The sequence below is a fragment of the Culex quinquefasciatus genome, chromosome 2, assembly GCF_015732765.1.
Source record: "Culex quinquefasciatus strain JHB chromosome 2, VPISU_Cqui_1.0_pri_paternal, whole genome shotgun sequence".
Lineage (NCBI taxonomy): Eukaryota > Metazoa > Arthropoda > Insecta > Diptera > Culicidae > Culex > Culex quinquefasciatus.
In genome coordinates, this window is record NC_051862.1 from 129,023,426 (window position 1) to 129,044,814 (window position 21,389).

At 38.9% G+C, this 21,389-nt stretch overlaps 1 long non-coding RNA gene across 1 annotated transcript; it reads left to right on the forward strand.

Annotated features, from left to right (window-relative positions):
* Positions 1-2,304: 2,304 nt before the first annotated feature.
* On the forward strand, positions 2,305-2,802 carry LOC6031395. Its single transcript, XR_005277839.1, has 2 exons — positions 2,305-2,582; positions 2,647-2,802. It is a non-coding gene; the product is annotated as an uncharacterized LOC6031395 (long non-coding RNA).
* Positions 2,803-21,389: the final 18,587 nt, after the last annotated feature.

Below are 21,389 nucleotides of genomic sequence, written 5' to 3' on the forward strand. Positions count from 1 at the left end.
ACGATTTAATTTATTTTGTGTTTGTTTTAGATGGTACGAGCTGCATATGAACAATCAGTAGGCGCAGCATTTGATGCTTCCGCCACCGGAGGTTCCCAAGCAGTTGCAGACAACTTTTCTTCACCGTTGAACATGGTTTCCCCGTTGCCGCCATTCCACCTGCTCCAATTCCAATGAATGTGCTGCCGCCGAACATCCCAGGTAGTGAGACCTACACGAATTCTTACCAGCGATTGGTTCAGGAGATTCAGCAAAAGGATCCGGTGCTGAATCAGTACCATTATCACCAACGGCAGCAGCAGGGTCAGAATCGCAATCAGCAGCAAGATCAGGAGCAGCACAAAAACCGCAAAATTGTCAACAGAACCAGCAGCAGATGCAGCACCAAGCTGAATCGCGCCGGGGAGTACGACGTAAACGCGAATCTGAGAGCGAACGGGACAAGCAGTGGATGCAGCAGCAGCACATCACACCTTACTTCAACAACGATTTTTTTTGCGAAAAAACTTCTGTTAAAATTGAAATTAGTTTTCCGAATGTGATAAATGAATACAAGTTCTGTTAGACTTTAGTTTATATTTCTAAGCAATTTTTTCACAATTTTATTATTAGCACTCCAAAATACTATCAACCTCGTCTAGCACGAGGAAGCGAATGTTGTCCAGGTTACAACCACGGTTCAACTCGCGCATCTGGTCGGAGCCAGCTCAAGTTTCAGTGGGTACTGTTTGCGACTATTGAAGGGACGATTCTAGGGCGGCGGAGTGATGCCATGATTGTATTTTTTTTATATAAAGGATCTGGACCAGGAACGCGACAGTCTTTCCAGAACTGTCCGGGGGCAGGCCATCACATCGCATTCGCTCATGACAATCAGAATGGCGTTCTTCTGGACCGGCGTAAACACGTCGTATTTTTCCAGCTTAAAATTCATCGTCAGCGAAAGTGTTTATGTGGAATGGAACGTTCTCTTCCCATCCGCTCAAAGCTGTCCAAACTCATAGCTGCGCTTCTTCCGCCGCAGGAATTCCAGCGTCCACCAATACGCATTGGCCTCTTTATTCACCGTCACCTCCACCCTCCTTGGCCACGGGCTCCTGCCAGATGTCGTTCTCCGGCTGACGGATATCCCGAAAATCTCTTGAACCGCTCGAGGGCCATTGTTCCAGATACTACCAGTAACTGGTGGTGCTGCTGCTGCGGAACATAATTAAAGTTAAAGTGATCGTCACCAAGCGCACCAGGCTCGCCGACGGGAAGGCTGCCACCACTATTCCTTGGGTGGCTATTGATCCTGGAAGGAGTAAACATCAATTTTATACACGTTTCAATTGGTTAGTCAGAAGTTAGTGACACAATCACCTACCGCAACCAAACGCTCACCTGGGAAGACAGCTCCCGCTGCAGGTGCTGCTGCCAATCCGGGTGTCCACCGCCGCCATCGCCGTCGCGATTGTTTTAGTCACCACCTCAGTTATTCTTGCGATCGATGAACCGGCCACCGCCGCCGCCTTCACGGTCAGAGTTGTGCCTCCGCCGTCGGAATGTCCACCGGAGTGATCTCTCCGTCACGATCGTAGCCACCACGCCTGGATATTGGACCACCACCGGGAGAAAGCATTCTCCCGTTAGACCGACTTTTTGGCGACAAAAAAATTACACCAAACACAACAACTACAATGTTTCGAACGTCGTCGGTCGAACTGTCAAATCAATGTGGTGTAAAAAGAGATGGCAATGTTTTGATCGTAAACAATCGTTCATTTCTCGTTAATTTGTTAATTTCGGCAGTTAATTAATTAATTTATTTAATTTTTTACTATTGTCGCGCCCCTCGGATGTACTTTTAAGTTCCCTACAATATGAGGACCCCGTGGCGCGGTGGTTTGCGGCTTCGGCTGCCGATCCCTCATGTGTGCTAAGGGGCCTGGTTAGTTATTAAATTCAGTCTGAAAATAAGGTGTGATGTCTATAATATGTAAAAAATTGAAATTTAAAAAATATGTTTTTTGGGAATTTTACTTTTCGTAAAAAAAAAATTAATAAAAAATCGAGATTTTTTTTCCATGTGTTTCCTGAAAATCCTAATCATAACTTACAACTTTGCCGAAGACACCAAATCGATCATTAAATCCCTTTTCAAGGTACAGAATTGTTAACAAGTGTTAAATAAAAGAAAGAATGAAAATAATTATCAATTTTTATTCAAAATCTTATAGAACACAGTTTTCGTGAAAGGGCTCATAATTTAGAAGAATAAAATCAAATTCTACATTAATTGCGCTAATATACTGGTATGCACCGGCATAATCAAACCCCAAATTGCACACAAACTTCAACCCAAAATCCCAGGCAATTTCATTGATAAGACCCCCTTCGCCATTATTGTCTTAACCGCGAAGCTCACCATGTCGAAACTGTTTCTTGTATTCTGCATTGTTGCAGTTTGTGCAACACCGAGTTTTCAATTCGAAGAAGAGGACACTGGTGACGAACCAGTTGTTGCAGAACCGGAAGTTCATCAAGATGACGCGGTTGAGGAGGAGGAAGCTGTCGTCGATCCAGATGCAGCTGGAATCGACGTGAGTATTTCGCGTTTTTACTGAGTTGAGTTTGTAGAAAATAATTAATTATATTTTTTCGCAGATCACCAACATTGTGATTGGACCCGTGGTATGTCCCAAGGGCCAAAGACCAGATCGCCAGGGTATCTGCCGGTCTCCTGCGGAATTTTAAGAGTTATAATAACTTATATTTGTCAATCAAATGTTAAAATAATATAAATAAAGTACCGTTCGAATACTACCTTGACTTTGCATAGCGTGATCACAAACACCGAGAAAATTGAAATTTTGAAACTGATAAGCAGTGTTCATCCTGCTTCAGAGGATCATCTTCTAGAAGTGTGTCAACCATGAAGCTGATCGCGAGTTTACTGTTTAGTTTCTGCATTTTTGCACTAGTTTTACGACCAAACTTCGCCTCCGAGGAAGAGGCGGACAACGCTGAACAAACTGTGGAACAAGAAGTTGCTGATGCTTCTAACCAAGAGGCCCCAACAGAACAAGAACAGTCTGCCTCCGATGAACTCACAGAAATAGACACTGCGGTGTTCGACATCAATGTAAGTTCTATGCTGAGGTTCTGCGTTAAATTCAAGTAACTTCCGGTTGTTTTCTTCCAGATGACCAACATTATCACGGGTCCAACCGTGTGCACCAAAGGCAAACGTCCCGACCGACGGGGTAAATGTCGCACTCCGTCCTTTTAAACCAGACCCAACCTTGCCCGTTGATTGACTTTCACGATGATTTAGTGACTCTTTGACCCTGACCGCGTCGTCTGCTGCCAAAAAAAACTTCTTCAAGTGGTCAACAATGAGGGTCGCAGTTTGGGAACACAAACCAAAACAAGTCTGAGTTGAGTTGAGAAATCACTGTATTTGCTAATAAATGAGATTACAGGCATGATGACTAAGATATTATTTGGTTTTCACTTCTTCAAAATCGCTCCTTGCACTTGCCCTTTAAATCGGCAGACTGTCCGGGGGGACACACGTAGGGCGCGTCAAAAAGTCCAAACACCTTGGGAATATCGGGAGCAGATCCGGAAGAACCGTCACCGGCAGGTTGGTCCGACTGAACATCCGGAACGGGCACCGAAGAAGGCGTAATCACAGTCACTTTCGAGTCTGGCTTAGGTGCAACAGCGCCGCTCTGGTCCCCACCGTAATAGTTGTAGTAATAGCTGATCTGGTAAACAACGGGTCGAGTGTAGTGGTGGTACTGCTGCGGAATCACCGGATGACCCCCGAAGGCACCCGGCGGTGGAATCACGAAACACTGGACACAGTACAGGAACTGAGCGCCCAACGCGAATGCAACGAGTGATTTCATAATTTGTTGGATAATTTTTGACTAATATATTAATGTATGGATAGGTCGAGTATACGATGGTAATCCTGTTCAAGTGTTGGCTAGACTGATAAACTGGGCACCGGGAAGAGTTCGTTTTATAGCGTGACCGGTTCGGTTTCGGCGACTTTGGCAAATATTTATCAAAAATACCTCTGCTAAGCATGACGCGCACATCGTTGGCCGTTTGAAGATGAGTATTACAGTGAAGGGAACGTCCACGGATTTACGTACCTTTTTCATTCATAAAATAATTTCAAGAAATTAAATGAATCCACAAACCAATTTTAAATAACAGTTCAATAAAGCTATGGTACACGTATTTTTTTATACAAAATTCAATTATAAATAATGATAATGCTCCTTATTTTCCGGGAAGAAATTTAGGAAGCGAGACATAATTTGATATAGAATTTTGCATAGTTTTTAATTTAAAAATCAATGGTGTGTATTACTTCAAATTGTTTAAACAAGTTGAAATAGCTTGTTTCGTCATTTCCGAATCGTTTCAAAATATTTTAGGATACACTCACGATTCATACAGCTATTTTTGGTCCCCAATTTGAGCAGTTTCGTCTACTGATAAGATATCAATACAGCTAACCGGTGAGCCCCCAAAACATTCGCGGTGACGTCACAATGCAACACAAAATGCGCCAAACTTTGTAACCGGTCTGCCCAAAAGTCCACTTGAGCCCTTAGTCTATACAGACAGACGGCTAAGATCAATCGCTGAACAAGTGACTCATGATTTCCTGAATGATTTGTCAAGTTTGATTGACGCCGTCGGTAATGTCGAACGACTTGGTTTCGGAATGTCGTTCAAATATTGACCAATGTGTACCGTTTTCTGACCAAACAACCCGAATTGTACGGTTTTAAGGTACGGAAATAAATCACTTGCGTGAACGTCATCATGCCGCTGATTTGGGTTTCCCAAATTACTTGGAGTGAAAATAAACAGAAACGTAGTCAATGGATTAAATCGACGTGCATTGATTTGTTTTACGTGACTGGTGTTTTATCTGCCACTATGGAATCCACGTAAATTACTTTTTTTTCAACCTATAGATTAGATTTATATCTGTTGTGGTTTATTGAAATTAAACTCATGACTATTACGCATGTCATATTGTAGGTAGAATATTGTATCAAAAAGTTCAAAACATCTTTTCCGTAGAACCAAGTGCGAGACGTCATCGCGTATCATCCGTCATGTGATCCACTCCTGGGCAATAAAGCAAAAATTGACAAATTGGGTCCTCCCCGTAGCGACAAATTGCCGAAGTGACCCCTTTGCAATGCATGCAAACCCTAAACTGGTTGGGGTCAGGCCAAACATTCAATATTACGCCCTTTTAAAATGTTTGTCTTGATTTGAAAATTCCAAAAATATTTTTTTCGAAAAGATCGGAAAATTTCACAATTGTTTCATATATTAACATTGAAAATCGGACCATTAGTTGCTGAGATATTGACGATAGAAAATGGTGGGTTGTTTGGGTGAAACTTAGAAAACATCAATTTTCCTGTTTTTAAACCTTTGCATTGCAATATCTCAGCAACTAAAGGTCGTATCAACATAGTCCGAATAAGCAAAATATAGAGAATTTTCTCAGCTTTTCAAAAATATTTTTTTCAAAACTGGGCAAACATGTGCACTAATTTAAAAAAATGAAAAACTGCGACTATTTTCAAAAAAGTCACTTAAATATGGCTATAACTTGAAAACGGTGTACTTTATCAAAATTTTAGTAAAGTACTTTTTGATTGCAAATTTGATTTTACATCGAAAAATGAAGTTGAAAAATTTTTACGACCAAAATTTCGATTTTTTGAAAAAATCAGTATTGATTAAAAAATTCATAACTCGGTCAGTGATTTTTTGCACAACCTGGAAATTTCTGAAAAGTTGGCATTTTATGTCTTCTAAAACATATCAAAAAATAAAAAAAATTAAAAATAGTGTTTTTTTGTAAATCAAGTTTTAGTGATAAAAAGTTAAATAAAAAAATCACCATTTTTTTTACCGTGTATTATTTTTTTCCAGTGTAGTCCGTATCCATACCTACAACTTTGCCGAAGACACCAAATCGATCAAAAAATTCCTTCAAAAGATACAGATTTTTGAATTTTCATACATCATTTTTGTATGGACAGCTGCCGAATTTGTATGGAAAATTATATGGACAAACTAATGATGCAAAATGGCTTCTTTGGGCATACCGAAGGCACCAAAAAAGTTTCAGCCGGATTAAAAAATACAAAAATTAAAATTGAAGAAAAAAGACCGATTTCGTAGAGAATTGCTCAGCTGTAACTTTTGAGTGAATTTTCTGATCAATTTGGTGTCTTCGGCAAAGTTGTAGGTATTGTTGAGGACTTTTGAAAAAAATAGGTACAAGGAAAATAATTTGCTGATTTTTTTAACAACTTTTTTTTACTAAAACTCAATTTCCCAAAATACGTATTTTTTGATTTTCGAAATTTTTCGATATGTTTTAGGGGACAAAAATCTGCAACTTTTGAGCCATTGAGAAACATGGTCAAAAATCTGCCGCCGAGTTATGATTTTTTGAAAAAATAGTGAAAAAAACGAAGTTTCATGCAAAAACAAGTTTGACATTATTTTTTAAATGCAAAATTGAATTTGCAATCGAAAAGTACTTTACAGATTTTTTGATAAAGGGCTCCGTTTTCAAGATATAGCCACTGAAAGTTTGATTTTAGCGAAATATTTGCAGTTTTTCAATTTTTAAAATTAGTGACCATAAGTGACCATTTCTTAAAATGAGGAGCGGCCGTGGCTGACTGGTCACGGTGTTCGCTTTGTAAGCGAATGGTCCTGGGTTCGATTCCCATCTGCTCCCAACGAGAAAGTATAAGAAATATAAATCTTGAAACTCTGAACATGAACGAAAAATCAAAGTCGCTCGAGTCGCGGTTCGATCCCCCGTTCTTTGGATTGGTAAGCAAAAATGCTAATCACTAGGCCATCGCGACTTAGGTGAGCTATGACTGGAATTAGGAATACTGTTACTACCAACTATATACGCGCTGGGTCCTTGTCCATTTGACAAGGGTTCGGAAGTTCTAAATAACGTTTGAATCCGATTGGTCCAAACGTTCTTCAGGGCGGGGCTTGTCGATAAAGCTGAAGTACCTCGCGCTCGGCTAGCCAGCGTAGAAATGGGTCACCGAAGCTCGGCAGAGCTTTTTTGAGAGTGTAGATCTAAATACATGGAAACAACTCAATTTGTAAGAAGTGGCCGCGTGGTCCCGTTTGGATGGTTGCACACACACACATAAGTGACCATTTCTTAAAATATTTTTTTTTAAGTTCAGAAAATTTGCTATAAAATTGTCTAAGAGACATTGAAGATTGGACCTCGGGTTGCTGAGATAGAGCCGCTTTAAGAAAAAGAAACACGAAAATTGAAGTTTTCTTCACCCAAACGGCGGTTGCATGATTGTGATGCATGGCGGCATGAAAGTTTATCAGAATCTGCATGAAAACTGTCCTCATGCATTTTTTGCGATATAGGGGTATGATGATGTGAGTGAAAGAGCACCAACATATTCTTCTCTTTGGAGTGTTGCTCGGAGACGGGCCAGCATTATATGTGTTGGTAAGAACTGCAGATCGCTGAAATGTTTACACGCGGGCAAAAATGATCTACGGGCTTGCTGCAAAAAATGTTATAAAATGTGACATTTTCTGCAGCAAATCCACTGTTGCAGATTTTGAGATATATTTTTCTTTAGGGTGTTGATCTCACCAAAATAACCCACCATTTTCTAATGACGAAATCTCAGCAACAAATGGTCGGATTATCAATGTTGATACATGAAACATTCGTGAAATTTTCAGATCTTTTCGAAAAAAATATATTGAAATTTTTTAAATCAAGACTAACATTTTAAAAGGGCTAAACATTGAATATTACGCCCATTTAAAATGCTAGTCTTGATTTAAAAAATTTCAAAATATTTTTTTCGAAAAGATCGGAAAATTTCACGAATTTTTCATGTATTAAAATTGAAAATCGGACCACCGTGGCAGCCGTCCATTGCCGGCCGCTTCCATCTCCACCGCACACCAGGGACAAGGATAGGGGATTTGGAAGACGGGAAATGTTGATGCTCCACTTTTTTCACAGTATTAAAGGAAAATCTCCACGGTATCCTCAAGTAAGTTTCGCTTGGAGTTGGACGGTTTATGGGAAGGTGAATGGTCTGAGGAGCCAGCATAGGCGAGTGGTAACGACTGTTTGAATTGTTGTTCGAATTCTTTGTGTGTTCTCATTTGTAATGGGAAATTTACCGATGTACATGTACAAAAATTGACAAAGGGCTTTAGAACCCTATTGCGAAATCAATTTTCATTAAATGGTTCGCTATCTTTTCCATTTTTTATTAAAGAGACATGTAAAGTTTTCTTTTTCAAACTATTTAAAAAAATACTATTTGAAATAGTTAGTCTGTACAGCAATCGAATCCACAGATGTTTGGAACTCAGAGAGAACTTTTAATCAATTAATTATAGCGAAAGGGTTTTCCCTGACCACACTCTTTAGGTTGCATGCTTTCCGATATTACCAACTTTTCATCGTGCCCGGCTTTCGTCTCCTCCGTCAGGGAAAAATACAGCACACTTTTAATTCGATAATCTCGCTCCGAGAACATCTGCGCACGCAAAACTCAAGTGGCTCAGCCAATCATCTCGTTAAGATCCCGAATCAGTGCCGCTGGAGCTGGTTTGAGTTTTGAACTATATCCGAGATGTTGGTGACCCGGTGCGGTTCAGTCAGATCTTGGAGTTGGTAGCGATTGGACATTCGTTTAGATGTGGACATTATTACAATGAAGGAAGAACGGCTTTTTTGTGCGGTGGTGATACTGGCACTGGTTATGGCCAGTTCGGTGGATTTGGTGGCCGGAAAGCGGGCTTTCGCGATTCGGATGCGTAGCAAGAGCAATGTGAATACCGGGAGTGGCGTGGTTCGGGGAAGGAAGAACTACCATCAGACTCATATGGCGGATAACGTGAGCGGTGGGATGGTCCGGAATCCGCCAGTGCCGGATCATCAGCCAGCGCGGGCTGTTGGATGGAATGGGGATGGTGCAGGAGGTCCTGTAGGTCCACCGCCGGCGTATCCGGGCTTGGGGCATCATGCAGTACCTGCTGGAGGAGCCCCGCCGGCGTACGCCAGGATTAATCCGCCGAGCTATGCCGAAGCCATGGGATATTCGAGTCATGGTCATGGATATGGAGGAGTTGGAAGCCCGGGAAGACACTACGATTACCAGACGAACCACAACAATCTGCACAGTGCGTACAGTGACAACAACATCGGAAGTTACGGCTCAAGCTACGGCTACCACCGGGGATCGAACCCGTTTAGTGTGGGTAACGTCCTAACCGGAGTGGCTCTGTGGCATCTGGGGCACGGGATGGCCCACAGTCATCATCATCACCACTACGACCCGTACCACGACAATGATCACTATCATCACGGTTCGGAGCACATGGAAGGAACGACGGGATCTCCCGTTCCGGCGGAGTTCGAGAATCCACACATCCAGGTCAACGCGGATTTTGACTTTGGACCAACGGAACCTACGTCAAGGTCGACTTCGGTGGAACCCTCCTCAACAGCGACACCCGTTGGGCCTCCGGCGTAGAAACCTCGGAACATCTCTGTGCAAAAATTCGCGTGTGTTCGTGCATGACTTCATCCTTCTGTACAAAAACCCCTCTTCGCTTTTCTATCACTCAAACATGCGCGACCTCCTGTCCAGAGACGCTCTATCAATACTCGTATTTATGCTCTAGCTTTAATCCCAGTACCAAAACAAGTCAAGTTTAATCAGACAAGTTACGCTGAACCCACAGACTGCATTAATTAACGAGTAAGAAGCGAGAAGACGAGCGCTGTCGAAGCCAGAATGAAGTTCCGGACCGCGTTCCTGCTCCTAATCCTGCTATCCACTAACCTAGTGATCGCTCAAAAGGTGGTCCTCCCGAAGCAAAGCCGACCACGTGTTATGCAGGAAGCCGACCTCGGCCGTAGACGCATCATCCTACCGGACCGACCATGTTGTCAACAAGCGCAACTGATGAGCTCCCAGCAGTTCCAGGCGTTCCAACGGGGCAATCACTTCACCATAACTCCAACCGCAAAGTCCCAGCAGCAGCAGGGAGTCCGGTGTTCCGGTTGCAGAAAGTCGTAGCTCGCGGTGAGCTGACGACGGACCTAGTTGATTAAGTAAATTATGTTTTAGTGGATAATTTGTTAGTGTGTGTATAGGCCGTATAAAAACCTCCGTTTTTTTTTGTTGTGAATAAGACCTAGCTCGTAAGGAATAATACATTTACTCTGGTGGGTGATTTGAATAAAGTTGCACTTGTGTCAATAAAGGATAAATTGGTGATTATTTCTTCCCCGTGCTTCACGTCGTCGTCGCCGCTGTTGTCAACGTTCACCCTCTAACTACTTAGGTGACCACCATAGTGTAGAAATGAATCAAGGGGCGGAGTCTTTCCAGCGATGAGTAGAGCGAGCAGCGAGTGATGTTTCAGGACTGTGTGTTTTGCGCGGTATGGTTAAAACTAAATCGCCTTAAAGTAGACTGCATGAGCATTGAAAATGCGTCAAGAAATCAAGGGTGTTTGCAAGCCAAGGAGGGCCGAATGATTTTTCTTTAATGGCTGGATGGACAATTTAGGTAGTTTTACATGAAATTAATTTCTGGAAAAATCAGGAAATCTACGAATTTTTATGCTGTGTTAGGGAATTTTTATGACCTTGAAGGTTATCATACAAAATTAAATTTCTTCTTGAAAACTCCATCCTAATGAAGTACAGTCCAGACGCGATTATCCAAAAGCCTCGGAAAAATTTCACTTCGGATAATCAAATCACGAAACAAAAATGTTTTCGTTGTCTTATTTTTGATTGTCTAGCTAACACGAAAAGAAATCCTGTAAGCAAATCCGGTAACTCTGTGATGTTGAATTCAACAGTTGTTTTCGATTTCAACAAATCAATGATTTTTTAAACATTTGCATCGAAATCGAGAAAAATGTTGACGATTTTGGGAACATTTCCATGTTGTCGAGTTCAACAACACAGAGTTACCGGATTTGCTTACAGGTAATTCTCTACCAACTCACACGATATCTGAAAAAGTTGCCCCGACCCCTCTTCGATTTGCGTAAAACTTTGTCCTAAGGAATTACTTTTGTCCCTGATCACGAATCCGAGGTCCGTTTTTCGATATCTCGTGACGGAGGGGCGGTACGACCCCTTCCATTTTTGAACATGCGAAAAATTTGGTGTTTTTTCAATAATTTGCAGCCTGAAATGGTGATGAGATTGAATTTCAATGAGGCACGGGGAACAATGATTAAATGGCTCTCACAAGTCAACCAATAGTTTCAACCAATCAGGCTCATATTTGGGGGAAAGGAGTGTCTATGGGATACACGTCTGCCATATTAGTGGCTTTGGTTATGGACGCTCCCTTAAAAAGTTATTCATAAATGTATCAAACACTGGGGTGTAAAAGTAAATTATGGACAAAAAATACTTTTTCGCTCGTAGGCTGCCATTTACACCAAAACTCATATTTCTTCAAATTTCTTTCGACGTTCCATAGAGATTGAGTTGGGCTACAATGTCCTTTCATTAGGTTTGACCAAAATTTAGAATATACCCAGAACCCAGGGCTGTCTCATTGTTTCCCACTCATTTTAGCCTATGGGTAACAATGAGACACTTTGATTTTTCTTCATTAAACATTTCAAAATCCATGTAAATCTTTCAAAACATGAAGTGAAAGCAATTTTTGGCATATTTATAGAGTTTTAACTTCATTTAATCAGACATACAAAGTTATTTGGTATAAATATATGGATTTTACAAAATTTAAATACTTTTTAGTATAACTTTTGTTAATTAAAGTTTCATGTTGGCAAAATTGCTTTAAAATGTTCAAGGCAAGTCACCTGTAATGGAACAATACAAAAACATGATGTTTTACTAGAAAAGTATTGATTTTCGTAGAGTGTCTCATTGTTCCCCAGCTGTCTCATTGTTCCTGCCAAGTGCGTCTACAATGAGACAGTTGAATAACTCTGGCTGTAGATGTCGGATCGATCTCATATTTTGGTCAATGTTTGAACACATTAAAACAAATAAAATGCAACAAAAAGCTCATTAAAACATGCTGATGAAAAAATTAGAAAAATCCTTGAAAGTTGAAAACCAAAAGGGTTTCTTTGATGACTACCCTACCCTACTCAGAATTCCGAAAAAGCGTATTTTTCACCAAAAAAACACTAAACAATTTTGAAAATAGAAGTTTATGCAACAAGTTGCAAAAAGAAGATTTTTTCAGCACGAATCATACATTTATCCAACGAGGTTCACCGAAATCAAGTTTTGCAACGAGTTCCATACAAGATTTTTTGCAAATACGAAAAACGCTCTTTGAATAGAATTGTAAGTCAAATGTCAATGCATTTAGTCAATCCACCGTTTCAATCAAAACAATGTTGAAAAGTATTACTTTTCAAAACAAGTGCAGAAAAGTTCAACTTTTCAGCATCTATTTCAGTGCATAAAAGTAGAACTTTTCAGCATTTGTTTTGAAAAGTGTTTCTATTCGATTTTATTATTTTTTGCAGAGAAAAGAAGGCTGTTTCGTCGTTCGAGAATGACAGGAAAAGTAAGTAGTTTCACGACGGAATTGCAAAAAGCTACTTTTTGCGTCCTCTGGTTTGTCGCGGGTGACCATGAACGGCCAAGATCAACGACAACGAAGCTTAGATTATCCGAAGTGAAATTTTTCCGAGGCCTTCGGATAATCGATTCTGGACTGTATTTATAGGCGAAAATTATAGCGGAAATCGTGAAAATTATGAAAAAAAATTTCAAACTTTCAAAAATCTTTTAAGTTCTGGCTTGACATTTTTTTTCTTTGTCATTTGAAAACACTGCTCATTTTCACTAGGTTATTTTAAAAACAAACTTTTTCATTAACTACATACTTTTGTTAATGTTTACACGCTTTGTCTCTGTACAAGCAAGGGGATTTCAGATTTTGACCCTGGGTTATACTCGTATAAATTCAGAGGACTCTATTTTACAGGTACAAATTGAAAAAAACATGGTTATATTACATCTCTTTTATGTCACAAAAAAAATGTGTGATGTCATGTCACTTTCTCAGTCTAAATTGATGAAAAATTACATCATGAAGGAGGTTTTATTCAACCTTCCAGGATTACACTTTTCAGATTTAAATTATTGTTTACTGTGTAGTCGCAGAATGTTTATTCCAGGCTTCCTCACATAGCAGTCAGTTTGTGTATTTTGTACTCTTCAATCGCGTGGGATTCACGTTTAGCAACTATTGACCTAATGCGGCGAAGGATCTTGATAGCTGGTAATCTCATGTGATGCAAGTGCCACACCCCTCTGCTTGAACTGGAACATTCCCTACTGCTATCAATTTTACCAACGAGCACATGCTTAACAAAGGCTATTAGGTTGATAACACAATCACAGACCTCTAACGACGTTTTACGTCATTGGTTTAACGTTATTCGAAAAATCACAGGTCAAAAAAGATTGCCTGAGATGGCAACAACATCACTTTGCTAAAAAAAACTGAACGAATAATTTATGTGCAAAAGAATCAGCGTCATTGAACAAGTAGATTTATGATGCAACTTAAAAGAAGAAAGTCTTAAGTAGGGTATCAGAGAACAAAACAATGTAACGTATTTTAAACAGAAATATAATTTATTGCAATCTTTTGTTAGATTTCGAGTTATCTTAAACTTCTAATAAATGCAGTTCTTCGCTCAGCGCGAATCATCAATACTGATCCTTCCAGTCAGGGGTATCTCCCCGTCGAGTACCCTTCGAATGCTTCACGTTTTCACAAACTTGAAGAACATCTTCTGCTTCGGTGCCGGCGTCACGGTCGTGAAGAACTTGCAGAACGTGCAGGGTCGCTTCTGGTTGACCGAAAAGGTGTTCCGTCGCTGGGCAGGTACGACCTCTTCTGCCAGCAGGGTCGCCGGAGGACTGTCACGTTTCCTCGGGACGCGATCACCACTCTGGTGGACCGTTATGACCCGAACGCCTCCTCGGGACGCGCCGACTGACGACGAAGGTTCGCTGCCTGCCTTTTTGATGATGACTGCTCCTTCCGAGAGGGCCACGATGGCGCCCAAAAGTGCCACGAAGATCGTGAATTTGTTCATTTTTGTACAGGTTTAAAAGTTGGTATGTTCTTGCTTGAAAGAATTCTTGTGAACGATTGATGTCCGAAGTGAATCCGACCGGCCGTTTTATAGTCCGCATCCCGACTCCGGGGATGACGCAAATGACGCAATTTCGTCAGAATCTTCGACCCGAGCTTTCCCCTGCTTGCATCGAACGATCGTTTGTTGTTTGGCGGCAGGAAAGCAAACAAGTTGTTTTGCAGGACATGTGGAAAAGTTGTACGGGAATATTGCGTGTTTGAAAAAACAACTCTATTTTGTTGTTATGGAAGTGTTGCGAGGAACCGATGAACTTTCACCTGCAGTAAGAAGAAAGTCCATAAAGTAATTGGGGTACTCTACTCTTAAAAAACGTATTAATCATCAACAATTCAAACATTGAGACCCATTAATCAAAAGCAGGGGTGCTCAAAACAAAGGATTGTGACTGCTCAAAATTGTCACTCGCTACACAGAAAAAAAATGGTAATATTACACCTGGTAAGGGTTTATGTCAGAAAAAATGTGTGATTTTACCTCTAAAAATGTGTAATTTTACCACTTTTCTGTTGTAATGTCGCTATTTCAGTCTAAATTGAGGTAAAATTACATCATAAAAGAAGTAATATTCAACCTTCCAAAATTACACCGTCCAAATTTACACAATTTTTTACTGTGTAGCTGACAAACCTGCTCTGATAAATTCTTAACGTTTGTCTCTACCACACAAAACAAAAACAACGGCGATGAGTGAGTGATTTCCGGTCATTGAACTACCTTTGCTCAAAACTCCGCCCGTAGGCCAAATTCACACTGAACTGCCATTCTACAAGGAAACGATACAGATACAAATACAAATTTAAATTTTAAGCCTTATTGTGGGAAACAATTAAGTATCACTTTTTTTCCAAAATATTAAAAAATGAAATATATAAATAAATCAATTTAAAACTGAAATAACTAGCCATAGTCTCAACATTCGAATGAAAAAAAAGGTTTTTAGTGCATTTTTAACAAGTTTAGTTGTTTTCAAAAAATGTAAGATTTAACGAGAACAAAAACTTTAGCAAACAAAAAAAAAATTTTTGCGATACTAAACATCGAAAATTTGGAAAAATTCTAAAGATTCTATAACTTACTCAAACATGCTTAAATATGATTCTAAACGCAAGGGAAGTCGTTTCAAATTAATTTTAGCTGATTGCACTTAAATTTCCATTGAAATTTTGAAGTTTTTTCAAAACATTTTTGTTTGTCCCCTGATTTTTAAGGGCCAACATTGGAGAGGGGGAAAAAGAAAAACACTTTAAACAAAACTTGTACCAGCCTGAATGTTTGTTTTATAGACACAAAATCTTAAACTCATCGAAAAGTCAGTATTGACAAGATGTCATTTTATTTATTTTCGCTTACTTTTTTCCAGACATTACCGAAGACATGAACAAAATATGTTCAAGCTTTTCAAATAATTCAAAATGAAAATAATCAAAATTCTTATAAATAAAGCAATATAAATATTGACATATAAGACACGGTTTGTTTCCTAAAAACTAAAAACATAAAAAATCAATTGGTTCGCAAGCCGCCCCCAATTTTGAACTGTCCAAATTGAACCAATTTACTGTTCGTCAAATGGTAGCAAGTACTGCATTGGTCTTTGAATATAAATCGAATTTTTCAATCTAGGATGAAAGATTAAAGTCAACAAATCCTTAAGGCCGGCTCTTTTTTACATAAAGGCCGTTGCAAGCTTTTGAAACTAAGTGAAACTAAAAAGCAAAATGTGTGTAGTGGAGTGGTAGAATTCAGTGAAATTGATCACTCAATTGATATTCAATGTTCACACAATGCCAGTTTATCAAATCAACAAATTAAATACGTAAATAAACAAACACTATAATGTGAAGGAGGAATTTATCTGCAAACATGGCAAAACAAACAGAGTTATGTTTTGAAAACTTTTCCAATAAACTTTCAGTAGGTAATTGAGAAATATTACTATAATTTGTAGAACTATCCAACTTTGCAAATATTTATTGTGTTTTCGTTTGTCACAGCTTCCAGTACTGTTAAATGTTTACACTACGAAATCTGCAAAAAAAATGCTAGCCCAATGCAAACAACCGCTGGATTAGCGGAGTTTTTTTTCCAAAACCAGCAGTACAATCTTCTGGTTTCTTGACACGAGTCAGAGCCGTACCTTGGGTCCACGGCGCCCTTGGCAAAGCATCAATTTTGCGCCCCTCCCAAATTTTCAAGCATTTTGATATATTGATGTTAATTTTCCATGATTGCTTCAATGAGTTTTGATTTTATTATTGCATTTGGAGACTTTATGATTAAATTCAGAAACACAGTAATTTTATGTTTTATTTTTCAAATAATATGAGATAAGGTTGAATTGAAAATTATTGTAGGAATTAAGTTGGCAGAATATTTTCTCAGATTTCATAGAATCGATTTTTATATCAGAGTTTTGTTTATTTTTAATTTATTTTTCAGATAAATGCACAGAATACACAATCATCATAAATTTTGTTATAATTTGTTAACAAGTTTGATATTTTCTAAGCCTGCTTGATTTGATCTGATCTAGTTTTAATTTATTTGTATAAACAAAGAACTTTCCCATTTCGGTATAATTAGAAAAAAGAAAAAAAATCCTTCTTCAAAATTAAAAAAATATAAGTCGATGCCCGTGTGCTTTCTTGTTCTGTCTAGATAAGAATCCCAGCAAGCTTAGTACAAAAGAGCACCCCGCCATCGAAGCATAATTTTTCAGAATGCAGCGACAGAGCCACATTTCGTCAAAATCATTTAACGTGGAGACTTCCATCATTGCCATGATTTTTCGTTCAAAGATATAAATTTTGCATCGCTATCAATATTTTGACAAAAATCCTTCTACAAGTTGTTTAGAATAGTGCCCCACACATGCTGATTCCTTTTGGTAACGATTATCCCATTCCTTGCAAAGTTATGGAAATTGTCATTAATCAATGATTTCCAACTAGGACGTCAATGTCAATTGTACCACAAAATTGTATAAATATTGAAACTCATTTGATTTAGATCAAAAAATCTTTCAGTAGCATCAAGAAGGCAACAACCGGCACATGCTGATTCGTTTTGGTACAGAAATTCGTTAAATTGAATGCAATACAGAGAATTTTCGAGTGATGATCAATTATCTTTGAAAATGACCTTACGATCATCCAAAATCCAGCGCAATTCATGATGAAACTGATTTAAAAGTTAAAAATATGAAGCTAAGAATTTTTTATTCATTTTGAGTGATTTGTCCATACGATGCTTGAGAATATTTTTCAAAAAAAAAGTTAAAAAATTAACATCACCGGTTAAGCTAAAACTAAAAAAAGTGATGTTCAGAACAGTTTGTGTGCAGAATAGTGGTTCGCAAAGCGGCCTCAATTTAGAACTGTCAAAGCGGAACCAATTTACTGTTTGCAAAGTGATACCAAGAAGTGGCAAGTATTGTGATCGATCGATTGTGTCAGGAAAAAAAAAACGATGGCGTCGAGTTTTTAAGGTATTCGAAGTCAACACATCTTAAGAAGCGGGTTGATATCGAGATTAACATAATTCGTCGTAGACATTTCAATATTTCTCACCCAAAACCTATGTTTATGACGTTTTTGAAATGTTAACAACGATAACTATGAATGACACCTGCCAAATAATGTTGAATAATCTTACTCCGATATTATCACTACGCTTAAAAGATAAATAATCATAGAACTTCCATTCGGTTCACAAAAATCCACCCACTTTTAACACAACTTTTTATCACGTGATAAATAGAAAAGGGCTCTTTTGGCCGCCCATTGTTGAGTCTACGAAGAAAAAAAAAAGCGAAGCACATAATTTTTCAGCGAAAACTTTAACAACGACACATCCAAAATGTTTTAAAACAATTCACTAAAACAGCAAAAAATAAGTCACACTTGAGCTTGAGCATAGCCTTCTACTTTGTTTATGTTTACAGCTGTATAACAGTTGTATTAGTGAGAAGCAGTAGGGATGTCTTATCAGCACCCAGATAATATTGGTCTTATTGGTGAAAATATATTTTTTTAAACTCTAGTATTTTGGAAAAGCGCATGTAAATTTTAATGCATAGGTCATTTTTTTAAAACTCGAGAAGTCCAAATTTCAAAAGAAAGGTATATGTTTTAATGTTTAAATTATTCCTATTTCAAAATTTGGTACAATCATCGATTTCGAATTTTCACTGGTTCGATCAAATTTGACTGGCTTCCAAACCAGCGAATTTCAATTCGCCAAATTCTTTGGAATCCGCTCTGTATGCACACCACGAATCCATCGATTTTCAGCGACTTTTTCTGAAGAAAAGTCCTATAAAATAAAAAGAAATCTTCAAAAAAAAGTTGCTCTAGACCCCCGAAGAAATATTTGGACGGACTCCGCAAAATGTCGGAAAGATCTCTTCTTTTATGGAGCCAAATATCAGACTTACCATTTTTTTTTCTGGAAAAAATATGCCGTTATATAAGACACTTATTTAAGATTTCTTTTATCAAACAAGTATTTTTTTTTTCAAAAACAAAATTTTTGCCAGAAAAAAGCCCAACTCTCACACGAGATGAACGCCCGTTCCGCTCCTTCCAGCTAATCGTGCTGGCGCTAAAATGTCGTAATAATCATCACTATCAGCTGTTGGAGTACCCCACATTTCACTTTCCCCTGGTAACGGACGGGATCCGTTCCAGCACAGGGCAACAAAAAGAACATCTTTTCACGCATGACTTGCGCTGACTTACTACTCTCTTGCACGCCTGAGATAGTACAATCATTGTGCAGGTTCAAAATAGCATCAAATTGTTTGAAAGAAACAAGCATAAACAAGTGATTGCCTGGACGTCACGAGATTTGTGCTTTTATTGCATGAGATCAGGCCTGACTTTTGAAAAGGGCGAATGCTTTGAATAAAATTTCTATTTTCTCTTAAATTCAGGTGAACAATTTCAAGAATGTTTTATTTTTCAACATTTGTGTGCCTGGAAAACTGTAAATGATTTTCAAATGTTATTGTTACGTTGATAATACGAACCACTCTGAGAGGGGTAATCTGCGTTATCGCCGGCGATGCCCCTACAATCAATGAAAGCAGGAGTAAACAAACATATTATCACGATTACTTTTATTGTCAAACTGTTTTGAGGTGTGTTTCCCCATCAAACACAATAATCTGAAGATAAACATCATGCGTCTCCACCAAATAGGATATTCATTAATTTAAAGATTGATATAAAGAAATATGCATTTTCTGTTAATGTAACACGATTGTTGTAAAAATCAGTAAAACCAAGAAGCTGCAAGGGCAAGTAGAAAACATGTTTTCTTTGCAAAACAAGTTGTTTTTTTTCTAACGGACGTCATTATTAATACTTTAGAAGAAAAACAGAGATGCTACACTTTGTAGGTAACTGATTCCAAGAGAATTGCATCATCTCAACTCTTTTTGCATTTACTATAAAAGGATCACAAAGTGGTCGTTTGAACATCAATCTTTTTGAAGAACTCAAAGCGTATACTTCTAAACTGATCAACATGGAGAAACTAGCCTTCGCAACCATCGTGATCTTTTGCACACTTGTGTTCTCCTCCAAAGGAGCAGTCATAATCAAAATGGCAAACAACGGAGAACCACCGTCAGCTTCCGAGGACCTCCGGACCGTAACGATCCTCCAGAGTGACGATCGAACCCCAAATAAGCGGGACAGTCCTCCGGTTCTACTATCGGAGCAGGAACCTGTCCAGCGAAGGAACACCTTTACCGTTAACGAGAAGCGACCTTGTACCCTGTGTAAGTTCTTCACGACCGAGAAGCCGACTCCGAAGCAGAGGATGTACTACAAGTTTGTGGAAGCTTGAACATTGTTGAAAGCCAATTTAGGAGACTGGAGATTTCAGTATTGTGAAAAGTGCATTTATTAGTCGTTTAAGACCTAACTAAGAATAAGTAGTATAACATATTAAAATAATTTGAAAATACGAACTTTTTGTTTTTGGATACATATAAAAAACATGGTTTTTCTGTTTCGATTCCTTCTCAGTAAGAATTCACACTCTTGCATTAACATATAAAAACTAGTTTGGTAAAACTTGTGAATTCGTTGCTGTCGTCCTAACTTGTCGTACCTGCATTTTGCATCAAATTGAGTTAAGAACGCCGTTTTGGGCAGCTCACAATGTCCCCATAATTCGATTACAATCTTGACATAGTCAATAAAACCGATAAAAATCCGTGCATTTTTATCCCTTTTCATATGAAAGATGTTTCAATCTTGTCGTGCTACCTTGACACACCCTGAAAATTGATGTAAGTGCGACACAGGGCAAAGGGATTTGAAATCAGAACGCGTTTGACACAAGTACGAGCTCGACTACGGTAAACATTTGTTATTATAAATCTGGACTCCAGCAACCAAATTCAACCAATTTTCAAGAAAATGCACAGAATGATCAACTAAACAAAACGTTTTTGTTATTGTTTACATTGCGTGCTCTCGTTTTTGTTTATTCAATGTGAAACATCAAAACGTGTTTTTCTTGGAAGTTAGCACGACAACGTCATAATACTGGAACTAGAGACCCTAAATAGGACCCTAAATGGAACTGGTTAATCTAATCGAATCTAATCTAATCTTATCAAACACAGGCGGAACCAGAAGAACTTGTGGTTAGATTCTTGTTAGATAACATCCGAATCGCCGAACATGTATCGCAACAATTAAAGCGGCCAGGCCTACTGCGTTGCATTAGCAGATCCTGAGAACGGTTCCAATTTCCCATTATCAACCGGGGGGAAAGATGCGGGGACATACTGTATAAAACGTCCCGAATCAGTTGTCGTTTGGTTTGTGGGTCTCGTGGCGCAGGGGTAGCGGCTTCGGCTGCCGATCCCGATGATGCTATGAGACGCGGGTTCGATTCCCGCCTTATCCACTGAGCTTCTATCGGATGGTGAAGTAAAACGTCGGTCCCGGTTTCTCCTGTCTCGTCAGAGGCGCTGGAGCAGAAATCCCACGTTAGAGGAAGGCCATGCCCGGGGGGCGTAGTGCCAATAGTTTCGTTTTTGGTTTGTGTAGTGTAAAGTCGGTAAATAACTTAATTATAAGGAAGATAAAGGTAGTGGAATTCGAGAAATCAAG